Below are 12,304 nucleotides of genomic sequence, written 5' to 3'. Positions count from 1 at the left end.
TCTCTCTCTCTCTCTCTCTCTCTCTCTCTCTCTTTCTCTCTCTCTCTCTCTCTCTATCTATCTATCTATCTATCTATCTATCTATCTATCTATCTATCTATCTATCTATCTATCTATCTATCTATCTTTCAATATTTTCTTTCAGCAATACTTATACATATATTTTATATATGTGTATAATATATATTTATGCATAATAAGTTTTAAGCTTATAACATTTGCATTTTTTTAATATCTGTACTTACGTTTTATTATATATTAACTTGTCTCTGATAAATTTACTACTTACCTTGACATACATACAAGAGATGATATTAACAAAAACGAGACATGAATCAGAGAGGATGCTGTTTATTACATGTATAAACCAAAGTTATTCTTATTATAATATATAGATATATACATATAGATATAATTTTTCTTATTATATATTTTATTACATAATAAATTACATATATTATTCTCATATAGCATAAATAAAATAAAACGTAACTAAAAAGACAAATATTTACATAAAACTTATGTAAAAGCTTTTTATTTAAAGCTATACTAATTTCTAATATACATATGTTGTAATAAGAGGAGTTTATACATTTAATAAAAAATTTACTGTGCTTTGAAAGTAAATATTTCTGAGCTAACTCATACCATGATCAAAATATAAATATCATATTTCGGAACAAGGTTACAGGTGTATAGCGTGATATGTAAATTGCTTTATAACCGACAAGAGGAAGAGTACGCAACTCAATTTTACTAAAATGCACTCAGCGTTCGCATACCGGTACTCGAGAAGAGAAGGGGAAAAGGTTACTTCGCATAACGTTACCACGAACTTGTATCAGCCGCTGAAATGTTCGCATATAAGGCGTATACGTGCATAAGCGATATATGTATACATATCTCTACGTGCGGACAGAATTATATACAGATATAGACTGTAGATATATGTGAAGTAACGTCACGAGAGGTTATACACGTGGGTTTTGTCGTGGAGCCATAACTAGAGATACGATGGAGTACATAGGATGCAAACCCATAAACCCCCCCACTTTATTCCGGCTCTTCCTCTCGCTTCTGGATCTTCAGACGGCGTTACCTTTACTTAGGGCCGAAACGGCCGCACCACCTACGGTAGCAAACACCTTTGACGGCGACGAAAGTGACGAGGGTAGCGAGTGAGACGACGACAGCGCCAGCGAAATCGAGCTCGCGCGCGTTTCCCTTGCCTTTCGATTATGTCGTCTGCTACGCAGTCAGACAGACGTCCGATTTCGACACGTTGTTTGTCGCGCGGTAACTTTGTTAGCGCGGCTCCAAAAATCGATCGTGAAACATACATATATATATGTATATATATATATATATATATATATTACATGTAAACGTTGACGTACGAACGTGTCGCGTAAACTAAACTATGTACTGCTATTTTAAAAGTTAATAATTTCCGTATATGAAAAAGTGGAGAGAGTATAGATGGATAAAAATAAAACAAATTTGTGTCTCGTTTACCGCCTTGCGTATTAAAAGGCAACATGGTCGCTTCTTCGCGGCGAGAAGAGCGCGAACTCTTAGAACGTAATCAGCACGTGACTCGGTCCGGTCACACGAATATCTCGGATACGCGTCTGTGTCGTTCGGTATTCTCGATGTATAAGCACGCAAGGACAGGGGAGGAAGAGGAGGAACTCTGCACGAACTTAACTGTGAACAGTTCCAGCCGCGACACACGGCCGGTTCGATCGGAGTTTACCAAATCTTCTCGACCCGATGAGATTTTCGCGTCGGTGTGTGACGCGGACTAAAATTTCGTACCACGGAGATTAGGAGCTTGTTGTTCGTCGTCTCGCGTGATATAAGTGAGTGAACAAACGTCACTCGGTAAAATGCGCATGCGTAAAAAAAAAGCATTATGGAATCCGCGTCATCGTGGAACTCCGGGAACATGCGTGATCACGTGATCTATTTTGGTACGGTGATACGATCGCAACTTAATTATGCGGTTTGCTGCATAATTACAGGTCAGTATATAGATATATATATAATGTCCCGTATACATAATGTAGTACAATTGTTTGTGTAATCCCTTATTTTGCTGTCTACTATCTTACTCCGATATCGAGCCTAAGTTACAACCCGCGTATTTATTCCGACATGTCATGCGTAGTCGAGATGTGCGTTTACACACGCACTTTCATAGATATACACACTTACACATACAACTATACGCACAGCTGAGAGTGCGATAGTAGTTAGGATGAGAGCCTAACGATGGCGCGCGGTGATATCCTAGGATGGGGTACAGGGTCTAACATAGAATTGTCAATATTTTATACAAATAACTGATCGTACACACATCGATTCTTTTTCCAATTAATCGTTTCCCACATATGCGTAGACATTAGTTTGACTATCGCAAATATATACGACGATTGAATTTGAACTGGCAAAGGTTTCAGTAATGAATGTAAGAATATTTTACACACTCGAACACGGAATGCAAGATAGAAATAATATAAATTGCAAATTATTATCTTATAAGAGAGAGAATTCTAACTTTGCTTGTGAAAAGATTGGAAACTGACGTAGAAGTTATTGGTGTTGTATCTTGATAATTCTCGCCAGAAAAATCTATTTACATTCTCATTGGGTTGTCCACGCGCTTTCGTTGAGATTCATTGTCAGTTTTACAACTGACCTTACACTATTTTTTAAATAAATTGCCTTGTTGAGATAATATTTTTAACATGTCGCTAAATCGCAAGCAACGTTTAACACATTTTATTACGTGTGCGCAATGGAAATAAAACACGTGTAGTATCTCGCATACATATGTACATAATATGTACAATGTGCATACGCGGTTCTTTTTTTTTTATGAATATGTCTTGGAATATGTCTTGGATGAGCCCCGATAGGAGAGACGTGCAGACGCGGGATTTTATATACTTTGCCGGTAAGAGCCGCAATACTAGTGCTATTACATTTTATAGTTCTACATCCTTACTAAATGATTTATCATTGTCCGCGCACAGATAATTACGGTTTCCTGCTGATCGTTTGATTTACTACAATTGTACAATTAAGCGCCGTGTCACGGATGAGATTTACGAGAAGGCTATATATAGCAGATATGTGTAGAGTACGTTGGCGTATCTTCGTTGGTGTATCTACATGACACTTACACACATCCTTTAAACTCCGGGATATTCTTTCTTTCTGTTCCTTGATGAAATTTTCGGGCGATGCAATTTTTTGCGTTCTGACGCTGCAAAGTCTCATTTTGCAATTTGTGTGATCTAAAAAAAGAAACACGTATGTAATTTACAAAAAAATTAATACACAAAAATAATACAAAGTATTTTTAAACAATGTTTTCCATGGATATAATCTTCACCGCGCATTAATTTGTGTGCATATCATAAAAATTTACATCTCATTTTTCTTCTTAAGGGCATTTTCGTTGATTACTCAATCTATCCTTTGAGGGGGTGAAGATGGAATAATAAATTACTAGATTAGCGATCTCTCTTTCTCTCGCAGAAAAAAGTGCATGTCCGATAAAATCCAACATGCGAGCGATGTCGTGACTGAGAGAAATAAGTACACCGGTTGCGGTACATGTTGAAACAAATCGAGATGCAAACTCGACGTAGTGAAAAAAATTTATAAATCACCCTTTTCTTCTGCAACGGTATCTAAGTGGCAGTCGAGAAGGGAACGGGGAGTTCGACTGCATAGCGAAAAGCCGACTTTTGATAGCTGACGATTTTAGCCCCGGTACAAAGTTCTTCCATGTCTAATCCATCGTCAACCATCTCCTCTCTTCCACCGGGTTGCATGAAATATTTTGTCAGGGCATGAATAAACCGAACCACAACGTTTCCCGCACTGGCTGGTGCAGAGTCGCTGCAACATTTTCACGTGTCGTCCACATGCTTATGCTCTTGCTCTATCTGTGTGTTTGCGCACACACATAGCTCACCTCTTTTTCGACCCACTGTCGCGCATTTGCACGACGCGTCGCCATTGGTCTTCCAGTATACGAGCACAGTCGTGCATGCTCTTCCTCTTTTATTACGGCTGCGGTCCTCTCCTCACGCCATGAAATTTACTCGCGCACCATCACAGTCAGACGGCTGGATGTAACATTGTAACCAGTTACACGGCTATACCCGCACGATAGAAAAATTATGTGCTGAGCAAGATTCGCCACCCTGTTGATTATTACCACAAAATCTTAGGTGTAATTACATAAATCAGAAATATATCTTGTAGGTTTTAGAAGAATGCAATTCAATACTAATCCAAATAAAACGATAAACAAAAATAAATAGAGTCTTTTTAGTATATGTAGTTTTTTCAGTAATAAAGCAAATTGATATTTTTATGTTTAACAAAAAAATTTTTATTTTTTAGATTTATGATAAATTATTTATAGTATTTAAATGATTTTAAGACATATTTTTTGTTATATAAATTTATTACACATTGCACGCGTTTAACAGACAAACACGAGACGAAGAATAAGTTTGCGAAAGTACAACGATGTGATTATTAGAGATCGATACATACATTTACCTAAAGAAATCCAATCTGCCCTAATGGTCTTACGCATGGGCGCCCCCGATGAAGTTTCTCACCCTTTTATTTACATTGATGACTACACCCGCGCAGTTCCAATGTCGTTTGCCGTACGTTCTCGCACCAGAGATTGAGTAAACTCCTATTTATCTGCCCACCTACGTGCGCATAGGTCCTGGTCCCCACTGCTCGTCCTTCGTCTAGGACCAATCGCGTTTGCTCGTATAAAGATCCGAAATCCTATCTGAATCCTTCTTTACCTACTGGTAAATTCGTCAATTACAGTATAATCTGTGTTTACGGTATAAATTATATCTTTAATATTATATAAAGAAAGTAAAAAAATTAAAAGTACATATACATTATATTCATTTTATTTTTATAATATTGTATATATTTTCTGCCATATAATTAATTCAGTAGTAAAAAAGAAAAAAACGCGCGCGTAAAAGGGTGGGAATGTGTTCCAACATAACTTTGATTAGATTCCCAAGCGTCCTATTTCTCACTTACTTTTGTGCCGCGTTCCATCAATTTTGTTTCGTGTGTTGATCCAGTTTTTTTCTTGATTATATTGGCTTCAATATATGTCTGCGTTCTCATCAGGAAATGGACGCAGATTTCTATTTTTTTCTGTTTCTCATTCTGAAACTGTAACACACAAGGTAACTAAATTATTCATGAAGTTTGGCGAAAAAACTGATTTGTAACATATATAGAACGTATAGATATATGTCCAATGTTTATATATACATATATAAATACACGCGCGAGGTTTTGTCTCGAAATATTCTTGTTGGAGTCAGATTTTTCGTCATATACCTTCCATGTGTTTTTACATTCCGGTCTCTCGGACGTGCGTTCGTAAAACCTGCTTGTAATATGGACGATACTTCGGTCGGAAAAGATTTCGTCCTAAAATATATCGTCCCGCGCAATTTCATTTCATACCAATTGGAGAATATAGCGGAATATCATCTGACATGTAACCCGGTACGTCCTACTTCGGGAGATTATTTAATGCAGTTTTTATCGCAGAATGGCGACGACACTGTGTGTCTGCAGGAGACTGGGCTGGTCAGATGCGCGTTGCGATCTTGTCGGAAATTATTCCGCAGATATGTGTGTCTGAGTCGTGGGAATATTCGTACTTAAATTCGTTGCGGATCGAAGATGCCAGAAGACTTCTTAATTAGCCGGCTAGGTCGTCGCGCGCATAACCCGCGTTGTACATCTCAAAACCCGCATGACACTATCGTAAAAAGAATTCTTTACGTTCATACGCAGACGCATCGTAGTTGCAATATCTGATTTTATGTTTCAAGACGCAGACGCTTTGTCCAGCTGGTTACCACCATGTTTACACTCCTCCTATTATCTCTGAATATTATGTTTACATACGTACCGGTTTGCGGCTAAGTGATAGATATCGAACAAATTGCTCTTACGTGCTGGTTGCATTGATAAAATTTGTTATTAATTACATCGATGGAAATTGTTAATTAATTGACAGAAGAGTGTCTTTGAATGCGTTTTAATCAAAAGATAACACCGTGTGCAATCATCGTTGCGTGTAACAAGCATTATTAAGCAATATTAAGAGGTTTTTATTCTCTTGTCAAAAACTTATTACCTGTCGTTATCTTAAATCGCATTTTAGTCATCGAAAGAAAGGGACAAATTTCAAGAATAAGCGCCTCTTAACTTTTCTCATCAGGGAACGGCTCTTGTTCGCGAAATTTTATTTGCCTCCGCCGAGACGTAAAGCGTATTACATTGTTGACGTGAAGATTGGCTACGTAAAAGCGACGTCGGACGAACAAAGTAAGGAGATCGGCATGGAATACCGTCGTCGTCGTCGAATTTCCCAGAGAGAAACGTCGGCAGTCGTCGCAAGCAACTGATGTTAGTGCGCGCATTTCCGTGCGCGCGCTCGTATTTATGTATATACGAAACTATGTACCCAGGGATTTAGGTATGGATATATATATATATATATACGTGTATATACACATCCATGTGCGTCTATCTCGATGGCGACGTTGCAGTCTCATTAGACTGGAAGTCGCAGAAACGAGCCAAGGGAAACTCAGAGCAAAAGGATATTCCAAGGGACATGAAAACTTGGAGGTTGTGAAAACGTAGGAATATCCGAGCGCGATGGAAAGGGACACGAAGGGACGAAGGAAATGAGAAGAGTTAGATATAGAGAATAGAAAAGAAAAAGAAAGAGAAAGAGAGAGATGTATATAGATACCGGAGAAATTTCTCGTCGCAAGAACTTATTCGTTCTACTTATCTTTATGCATTAAAAAAAAAGATGTAATAGAAAAGCACTAAAATTTACAAGATTGAACGTATGTAATAAAAAGTAAAATTTTTACATATCTGGATATAAAAGATAATGTATCGTGACAGGTGTAATAGAACTCGCTCAACGTTAATGCGTGCGAGAAAAATGTGATTTGATGTTTTCTCGATTTTCTCCTTGACAATCGTATTATTTAACGAAAATTAAGTGACGGAAAAATGATAAAGATTTTTGTTTATTTGTATCCGTCGGAAATATGAAATATTGTAAACGTGACAGCCAATATTTTGTACATGAAGTGTCTGACAAAACTCGAAGACTTTTAGATTACGGATAGACTACCGTCTAGACTCTGATCAACGCGCGGACTGTAAAACCCCGTAGGCACGTGATCTCCTATCGAAATAGCTTTCCCCGTACTTGCATACATATGTATTACACGGTGGTGCCCGGGAAAAGGCAATGGCGTAATATATTTAACAATGTCTCACGATATGAGACGTTTTTACGGAAAGTCGTTGGAATAGGAATTGCTCTTTGGGCTCCGCTGGAAGGCGGAGGTGAAACACATTGGAAACGAGTTTGTTCTTCTAGCTGACAACGTACGTAAGCTCGCGGTTGCACATATCTCTATGTACTTATGTATATGTTACCGATGTACACGCGCACTGATGTAACATCGCGGCAAATGCGTGAGACGCGCGGAATTTTACAACCATCTTGAAATTCCGGTCATTTGCTAAATCTATACCAACGATGTTCCTTGGATTTAATCTCGTTCATAACGAATAGTCGAAAGTTTTGCGGAATTTTCGATTTTCGATTATTCCGGATCGCTGCGATACTCGTATACATGAAACTTGCGCGCGAACATACCGGTTTATATCGCGTCTCTGTTGTGTTGATTAAACTTTGTACGCATGTTCGGCGAGTGTGTGCGAACGCCGTCGATGTAGAAGTTACAAGTTTAACGTGGCAACGAGAAGCAACCGTGTGAAATAACATAGCAAAAACATGTGTTTTGAACGAATTCTTTTCTGTTTTGTTTTCTCGTAATTTTGCCGACGTGAATTTTAGTGCTCGCTGACAACTTCAGCACAATTTAATATTCATGCGTGTTACACACGCTTATATTATTCGATTCATTCGTATAAAAAAAAAAGAAGTAGCGTGAATAAAGATACTAAATAAATCGTAATACGACACAATAAAAAGATGAAAAAAGTCTGTAAGAAACAAAGTATTTAATTATAGGAACTTTTCTCGGTGCTTCGTTTTTTAGTGATGAACGATCATCACATGCAACAATATTCGCTCGAACATGTAAAAAAGAAAGAAAAAGGCGCGACGAAAACAGGATGAAAGATGCAGCAAAGATGAGAGAAGATGAGAAGACGAAGGGGGGCAATGGAGGATCGGATCTATTCCGGGAAGGTTGAGTTAGGTTGCAACGATGGTTGGCTAGGGCGGTTGCTACGGCTGCTGGAGGGAGTGAAAAGACATGGGCAGGGGAGAGCAAGGGGCAGGATGAAAGGCCTCAGGGGTGGGTGGAGAAGGGAACGAAGTTGATTCTCAGGCGAGGTCACGTATCTCGAAGCCAATCTAATACACTCGCCGAAGGAAGAGAAACCGGAGTCTGGTCGAACGTTTCGCCCGTTCGGATTGGACAATCGCGTCACACTTCGCGCACAGGATTCTGGGATCCATAGAACGTCGCAATATATTGAAGTGAAGCGCAATTTTGGAGTTTGTTGCCCTCCCCGGTTATGATACCCGATGCATAATACGGAATGGCAAAACTTCACAGAAAGCGAAAACTTAATTGGGCGCTGATAAAAGAACTTTAAGAATCGTTCGTTTTATGTCACGTTTCTATGTTTCGTTTTATATTACAGAACATCACACGACTTTGGGAAGGAGAAGTGCATTTAACGTGCACTCACGAATATTTTTTTGAAGACTTCGTTTTTAAATTTATAGTAACACATTGAATGAAAAAAGAAACGTTTAATGTGCGTAATTTTGTAGTATTCAAATTGTAATACCAATAGATTGATCGAAATTATCCGATCTCTAATAGAAATTTTAGATTCGAATTGTTCTCTTGACCTCGGATAAACCGCAAGAAACCGACAAGATCGAGAGACCCCGCAATTTCGTGGACCGTTGACCTCTAATGATAGCCATCATAAAACCGGCCGGAGAGAACTTGCGTAACAGACAAGGTGCAAGAAAATATATTGTGAAGGTATATGTGTTGCGACATACTGTGCGCTGTGACCACTTTTTCCATTTTACTTCAGTTTTCTTCACATTTTTTTAAATTTCTGACTAACTCACCTTTGACCCTAACTTTTCTATCGTACGCGCGCATGACGAGAGTCTTCGTAGAGAAATGAAAAATGTAACAACTGTATAGACATACGGGCGCTAAATATTACTTGTATATTTTTTATTGTTCCTTTTGCAAAAATATTTTCAAGGTTTATTTTAAATATAGAAAAGAATATAAACGTTACATCATACAACAGACACGTACGTAATTTTAAAAGAAGTTGATATTGATATTATTTGCAAAATATACAATTACACTTCTTTTTAAGCATTTAAAATAAAAATATAATCAGTATGCCAAACGAGAAAAAACTTTTGTTTTTCAATTTTGATTCTAAAAGTGCTGTTTAAAATTTTCTACGTTTAATTTTGATAATGAAAGAATAAAAGTACCTCGATGCTAAGAAATGAGGCACGTTTTCCTGCTTGCTCATTTTCGTAGCATCGGGTGTTTCGTGCAAACTGAGATAAATAGTCTACGCGTGCGCGTACTGTGCTCAGGAAAAGTGCGCAGAAAGTGCGGACGCTACACGGACCAGAGAGCCCAGCGAGCGACGCGGAATTCACTTAGCACGGTCGGCGACGGACGTCGGGTTTCATGCGGCAATATTTTCAGCGCAGAATCCAGTCGCATTCTCGTATTTTCTTAGACAAAATGTTCCCGCGCTGAGTAGAGTGAAGTTAATTGGACTTACATCACATGCAAACCCCCCCGTCTAAGCGCACCGGACGGAAATATAAAATATACGATTCCGTGAGATGTAATTGAACGCTCTAGGAAGAAATGCCTACGGTGAGACTTTATGCTGTTATCGCACGTAATGTTTGTCATAATTCAACAAGTTGCTTGGCTGCATTTTTGTATCACCGTGATTCTTCTCTCTATAAAGTCTATCTCTTCTCTCTCTCTCTCTTTCTCTGGAAACAAAATTACACAGCCCCTCCTAAGTATCACGAAAAACGGCGTCGAACTTATGCGCTATAAGAAGAAACACGATTCAAGATATCGGAAAAGCCATAAAATTATTTGTTAAAAAAATTGCGTAGATATAATGTCGTGCAGATAACAAACCTATCGTAAATATAGCGAACGGGAAACATCGTTTGAGAGAAGTAAAAATTAAAGATATTAAATATATATATATGTACGTAATTTTTTTTAATTTATATGTACGTAAAAAAAAAATTTTAGAGAAATATGAAAATTTGGAATTTTGACAAGATAATAAATGGTATTTTGAGATTATCTTGGAATTCGTCGTCGTGATTTGTTTCTCTTTCTTCGGCGTTATTTTGTAAGAAACAGTGCGCGCGTCAGAACCCGGGTCGATAAAATGGATGAGAAAAGCCTTTCATATATCTCACCTTATCTTTGTGTGGATTCTGTTGTGTTTGTAGCTATATTGATACATATAAACGATCCCAGATGAATACCGGAGAGCTACAAAGTAACGACAAACAGGTGCGAATAGTCTTGTAATGCAGTCCGCATCTTCATGGTAAATTATGAATTTGCAGAAATGCGAAACTCTGGAAAGCCTTAAAATATTTATAGCTTGACATACCGCGCTGAAAGATAGAAGTGAATATTTTAGATACATTCGATATGTTCTGCGTTCGATTTTCTTGAATATAAAACTATTTTTTCATAACATTATTCGATTCCGTGAGAGAAAATATAAATTTGTTTTGGAGAAGTTTTATTATCTCTTTGAAACATATACTTTATATAAAAAAATTATATTATATACTCATAACATTACTGTTACAAAACGTGGAAATACACAAAATATTTTTTGTCGTAGAAGACAAAACGGTAATATTATTATTAACGTTTATATTTTACGCATAAAAAAATTATTCTCGACAATTATTTCGGATTTTTTAGGATTAATATTCGCAATAACTAGTCTGTATATTGCACAAACACATTTGAATAATGTTTAATAAGACATATTTAAAATTTTCATTAGCTCCGTGCTGGCGTCACACGCCAATTCTTAATATTTTCTGCTTCATTTGTCCGTCGCTTCGAATCGCTCGGATTAACTCTGTCGTGAAGTTTACGACTATTCTTGGAAATTGACATAGGTATTTGTCAAAGGATACGCGATTTATTTTATTATTTTAAATTAAATTGTCAATGATTCGTAATTTTAAGAAACTATTTTACGTATAGATAGATGAAAGTTTTTATGATCTATTGTCTAGAGATCTAATGTTTTCTTTTATGTCATTACAAATATCTAAGAATTAGTTTTATCGTGTTCTTAATCTTCGTGTCCTCAATGACTAACTCGGTGAAGAAAACCTATTCCTGGAAATATTGCGCGCGCGGACATTCTACAAGCGTTGCATGGTCAAACCTATTTCGTCCGACAACGAAACTTTTCGCGGAGTCGTATAAGAGTTCTCGTGCACTACTATGAAACTTTTAAGATCCCGCACCAGCGACATTTTGGTTTCCTCTGCGCACGTTGTGCAGAACTTATAAAGCTTAAAAGCACTTTTGGCTTTATGCCCATGCGCGTATCAGCAAAAGGATGCTTCTGAATGCAGAAGAAAAGGGACGAAGATAAGTTCTCGAGGATCAAGATAAATAGAAAATATAGAAAAGTTTTGTTTTAATTGCTTATGTTTTTATGTTTTAATTAAAAATTGCAACAGAGCAATTTTGTAATTTTAAAAAATATGAAAATACAAAAACAAAAAGAAATGAAAATAGTTAGAAACTAGATTCTAGCAAAAAACAGAAAATTAACAATAATTCAAAATCTTCAGAGTTGGAAGTTTGATATTTTATAACAACGTAAGTTAGAAACTAATTTCAACTTAAATCCTTTTTATCGTAAAATTTGTAATAACTATACTGGGACGGATGAAGCGAATACACTGCAAAGGGATGGCAAACTTTTCGTCTAGTTTATGTAAGAACTGCTTGCTCACGTTAGAACTTTCTAAATCGCGGCGAACTACATTTAGGTTTCTCTCTTGGAACTTGTAAAGCTTAAAAGCACTTTGGGATTTCTACTCAGACGTTTATCAACGATAGCTCACAGTCCTGGAAAAGGA

This window comes from Pseudomyrmex gracilis, unplaced genomic scaffold, assembly GCF_002006095.1.
Source record: "Pseudomyrmex gracilis isolate BER0280 unplaced genomic scaffold, ASM200609v1 scaffold_38, whole genome shotgun sequence".
Classification (NCBI taxonomy): Eukaryota; Metazoa; Arthropoda; class Insecta; order Hymenoptera; family Formicidae; genus Pseudomyrmex; species Pseudomyrmex gracilis.
The sequence above is the reverse complement of the archived record's forward strand: the minus strand, read 5'-3'. Positions refer to the sequence as shown.